The sequence below is a fragment of the Arachis hypogaea genome, chromosome 17, assembly GCF_003086295.3.
Source record: "Arachis hypogaea cultivar Tifrunner chromosome 17, arahy.Tifrunner.gnm2.J5K5, whole genome shotgun sequence".
In the NCBI taxonomy this organism is placed as follows: domain Eukaryota; kingdom Viridiplantae; phylum Streptophyta; class Magnoliopsida; order Fabales; family Fabaceae; genus Arachis; species Arachis hypogaea.
Genome location: NC_092052.1, coordinates 48,171,534 through 48,176,893, shown reverse-complemented (window position 1 = coordinate 48,176,893; position 5,360 = coordinate 48,171,534). Strand labels below are relative to the sequence as shown.

The following is a 5,360-nucleotide window of genomic DNA, read 5'->3' as shown; positions in this document are numbered from 1 at the left end:
TCATATCTTTTCAAAAATATCTTCTCATCTTATCTTTTTCAAAAAAATTGATTTCAAAATATCTTTTCTAACTTCCTAACTTCTTATCTTTTCAAAATTTGTTTCAACTAACTAACTAACTTTTTGTTTGTTTCTTAACTTTTTCAAAACCACCTAACTAATTCTCTCTTTCTAATTTTCGAAAATATCTCCCCCTTTTTCAAAAATTTCTTTTTAATTAACTAATTATTTTTATTTTTATTTTTGATTTCAAAAATTTTCGAAAATTACTAACATTTTTCTAAAACCATTTTCAAAAATCACTAACTCTTTTTCAAAATAATTTTCGAAAATTATCCCTCCCCCATCTCATTCTATTTATTCATTCATATCCTAACATCTCATCTCACCTCTCTTCCATCCTCACAGTTGTGTTTCTTCCATTATATTACATTCTTTGTCTCCCCCTCTTCTTCCACTCACACAGGAATCCCTATACTGTGGTATAAAGGATCTCCATTATTATTATTATTTTTCTGTGCCCTCTTCTTTGTCATATGAGCAGGAGCAAGGATAAGAACATTCTTGTGGAAGCAGATCCAGAACCTGAAAGGACTCTGAAGAGAAAATTAAGAGAAGCTAAAATACAACAATCCAGAGATAACCTTTCAGAAATTTTCGAACAAGAAAGGGAGATGGCAGCCGAAAATAATAATAATGTAAGGAAGATGCTTGGTGACTTCACTGCACCTAATTCCAATTTACATGGAAGAAGCATCTCCATTCCTGCCATTGGAGCAAACAACTTTGAGCTGAAACCTCAATTAGTTTCTCTGATGCAGCAGAACTGCAAGTTTCATGGACTTCCATCTGAAGATCCTTTTCAGTTCTTAACTGAATTCTTGCAGATATGTGATACTGTTAAGACTAATGGAGTAGATCCTGAAGTCTACAGGCTCATGCTTTTCCCGTTTGCTGTAAGAGACAGAGCTAGATTATGGTTGGATTCTCAACCCAAAGACAGCCTGAACTCTTGGGATAAGCTGGTCACGGCTTTCTTAGCCAAGTACTTTCCTCCTCAAAAGCTGAGCAAGCTTAGAGCTGATGTTCAAACCTTCAGACAGAAAGAAGGTGAATCCCTCTATGAAGCTTGGGAAAGATACAAACAGTTGACCAAAAAGTGCCCTTCTGACATGCTTTCAGAATGGACCATCCTGGATATATTCTATGATGGTTTATCTGAGCTATCAAAGATGTCACTGGACACTTCTGCAGGTGGATCCATTCACCTAAAGAAAACGCCTGCAGAAGCTCAAGAACTCATTGACATGGTTGCTAAAAACCAGTTCATGTACACTTCTGAAAGGAATCCTGTGAGTAATGGGACGCCTATGAAGAAGGGAGTTCTTGAGGTTGATACTCTGAATGCCATATTGGCTCAGAATAAAATATTGACTCAGCAAGTCAATATGATTTCTCAGAGTCTGCATGGAATGCAAGCTGCATCCAACAGTACTCAAGAGGCATCTTCTGAAGAAGAAGCCTATGATCCTGAAAACCCTGCAATAGCAGAGGTAAATTACTTAGGTGAACCTTATGGAAACACCTATAACTCAACATGTCGAAATCATCCAAATTTCTCATGGAAGGATCAAAAGCCCCAACAAGGCTTTAATAATGGTGGAAGAAACAGGTTTAGCAATAGCAAGCCTTTTCCATCATCAACTCAGCAACAGACAGAGAACTCTGAACAAAATGCTTCTAATTTAGCAAATCTAGTCTCTGATCTATCTAAAGCCACTGTAAGTTTCATGAATGAAACAAGGTCTTCCATTAGAAATCTGGAAGCACAAGTTGGCCAGCTGAGTAAAAGGATCACTGAAATCCCTCCTAGTATTCTCCCAAGCAATACAGAAGAGAACCCAAAAGGAGAATGCAAGGCCATTGACATAAGCGCCATGGCCGAACCTGTGAGGAGAGGAGAGGACGTGAATCCCAAGGAGGAAGACCTCCAGGGACGTCCAGTGATCAATAAGGAGCTTCCCTCTGGGGAATCAAAGGACTCTGAGGCTCATCTAGAGACTATAGAGATCCCATTGAACCTCCTTATGCCCTTCATGAGCTCTGATGAGTATTCCTCTTCTGAAGAGAATGAGGATGTCACTGAAGAGCAAACTGCCAAGTTTCTTGGTGTAATCATGAAGCTGAATGCCAAATTATTTGGCATTGATGCTTGGGAAGTTGAACCTCCCTTGTTCATCAATGAACTAAGTGATCTGGATCAACTGACATTGCCTCAGAAGAGACAGGATCCTGGAAAGTTCATAATACCCTGTACCATAGGCACCATGATCTTTAAGGCTCTGTGTGACCTTGGTTCAGAAATAAACCTCATACCCCTCTCTGTAATAGAGAAACTGGGAATCTATGGGGTGCAAGCTGCTAAAATCTCACTAGAGATGGCAGAAAGCTCAAGAAAACAGGCTTATGGACAAGTAGAAGATGTATTAGTAAAGGTTGAGGGCCTTTACATACCTACTGATTTCATAGTCCTGGATACTGGAAAGGAAGAGGATGAATCCATCATCCTAGGAAGACCTTTCCTGGCCACAGCAAGAGCTGTGATTGATGTTGACAGAGGTGAAATAGTCCTTCAATGGAATGAGAACTCCCTTGTATTCAAAACTCAAGGATCTCCCTCTGCAACCATGGAGAGGAAGCAGAAAAAGCTTCTCTCCAAGCAGAGTCAACCAGAGCCCCCACAGTCAAACTCTAAGTTTGGTGTTGGGAGGCCACAACCAAACTCTAAGTTTGGTGTTGAACTCCCATATCCAAACTCTAAGTTTGGTGTTGGAGAGTCTCAACAAAGCTCTGCACATCTGTGAGGCTCCATGAGAGCCCACTGTCAAGCTATTGACATTAAAGAAGCGCTTGTTGGGAGGCAACCCAATGTTTATCTAATTCTTATTTTTATTGTTTTTCATGTTTTCTTAGGTTCATGATCATGTGGAGTCACAAAATAAACAAAAAAATCAAAAACGGAATCAAAAACAGCAGAAGAAAAATCACACCCTGGAGGAGCATCTGTCTGGCGTTCAAACGCCAGAATAGAGCATAGTTCTTGCGCTGAACGCCCAGAATGGGAGCATCCTGGCGCTGAACGCCCAGAACAAGCATGGTCCTGGCGTTCAACGCCAGAAATGGCAGCAAAGGGGCGTTGAACGCCCAAAATGGGCACCAACCTGGCGCTGAACGCCCAGAGTTGTGTGCAAGGGCATTTTGCATGCCTAAATTGGTGCAGGGATCTAAATGCCTTGACACCCCAAGATCTGTGGACCCCACAGGATCCCCACCTACCTTCACTCACTCTCTTCTCTCTTCTCAATCATCCTCTATTCCCAATAAACACTCATCCCTTCTGTCTTCCATTTACCACTCACACCCATACACCCACTTACCTTCAAAAATTCAACATCTCTTCCCCACCCAATCCCACCCATATGGCCAAATACACACAGCCATCCATCTCCTCCATATCCTCTTCTTCTTCTATTCTTTCTTCTTTTGCTCGAGGGCGAGCAACATTCTAAGTTTGGTGTGGTAAAAGCATAGCTTTTTTTGTTTTTTCCATAACCATTGATGGCACCTAAGGCCAGAGAAACCTCTAGAAAGAGGAAAGGGAAGACAAAAGCTTCCATCAAGGGTCTATAGCTCAGTGGTAGAACATTTGACTGCAAATCAAGAGATCCCTGAGATACCTCAAGGGATACATTTTCTTCCACACAATTATTGGAAGCAACTAAGGGTGGAACATCAAGAGCACTCCATCATCCTTCATGAAATCAGAGAAGATCTAAAAGCAATGAGGGAGGAGCAACAAAGACAAGGAAGAGACATAGAAGAGCTCAAGGACATCATTAGTTCCTCAAGAAGGAAACGCCACCATTACTAAGGTGGATTCATTCCTTGTTCTTATTTCTTCTGTTTTTCATTTTCTATGTTATGTGCTTATCTGTGTTTGTGTCTTCATTACATGATCATTAGTAGTTAGTAAATATGTCTTAAAGTTATAAATGTCCTATGAATCCATCACCTCTCTTAAATGAAAAATGTTTTAATTCAAAAGAACAAGAAGTACATGAGTTTCGAATTTATCCTTGAACTTAGCTTAATTATATTGATGTGGTGACAATGCTTCTTGTTTTCTGAATGTATGCTTGAACAGTGCATATGTCTTTTGAAGTTGTTGTTTAAGAATGTTAAATATGTTGGCTCTTGAAAGAATGATGACTAGGAGACATGTTATTTGATAATCTGAAAAATCATAAAAATGATTCTTGAAGCAAGAAAAAGCAGCAAAGAACAAAGCTTGCAGAAAAAAAAAATAGGTGAAAAAAAAATTTATAGAAAGAAAAAGAAAAAGCAAGCAGAAAAAGCCAAAGCTCTTAAAACCAAGAGGCAAGAGCAAAAAGCCAATAACCCTTAAAACCAAAAGGCAAGGGAAATAAAAAGGATCCCAAGGCTTTGAGCATCAGTGGATAGGAGGGCCTAAAGGAATAAAATCCTGGTCTAAGCGGCTAAACCAAGCTGTCCCTAACCATGTGCTTGTGGCGTGTAGGTGTCAAGTGAAAACTTGAGACTGAGCGGTTAAAGTCAAGGTCCAAAGCAAAAAAAAAAAAAAAAGAGAGTGTGCTTAAGAACCCTGGACACCTCTAATTGGGGACTTTAGCAAAGCTGAGTCACAATCTGAAAGGGTTCACCCAATTATGTGTCTGTGGCATTTATGTATCCGGTGGTAATACTGGAAAACAAAGTGCTTAGGGCCACGGCCAAGACTCATAAAGAAGCTGTGTTCAAGAATCATCATACTGAACTAAGAGAGTCAATAACACTATTCGAAATCTGAAGTTCCTATAGATGCCAATCATTCTGAACCTCAATAGATAAAGTGAGATGCCAAAACTATTCAAGAGGCAAAAAGCTATAAGTCCCGCTCATATGATTGAAGCTCTGTTTCATTGATAGTTTGGAATTTATAGTATATTCTATTCTTTTTATCCTATTTTGATTTTCAGTTGCTTGGGGACAAGCAACAATTTAAGTTTGGTGTTGTGATGAGCGGATAATTTATACGCTTTTTGACATTGTTTTTAGTATGTTTTTAGTAGGATCTAGTTACTTTTAGGGATGTTTTTAATAGATTTTGTGTTAAATTCACATTTCTGGACTTTACTATGAGTTTGTGTATTTTTCTGTGATTTCAGGTATTTTCTGGCTGAAATTGAGGGACTTGAGCAGAAATCAGATTCAGAGGTTGAAAAAGGACTGCTGATGCTGTTGGATTCTGACCTCCCTGCACTCAAAGTGGATTTTCTGGAGCT

The 5,360-nt window shown here is 39.4% G+C and overlaps 1 non-coding gene across 1 annotated transcript; it reads right to left on the bottom strand.

The window, feature by feature from the left end:
* Positions 1-1,070: 1,070 nt before the first annotated feature.
* Positions 1,071-1,178, bottom strand: LOC112768841 (small nucleolar RNA R71). Its single transcript, XR_003186224.1, has one exon. It is a non-coding gene; the product is annotated as a small nucleolar RNA R71 (small nucleolar RNA).
* Positions 1,179-5,360: the final 4,182 nt, after the last annotated feature.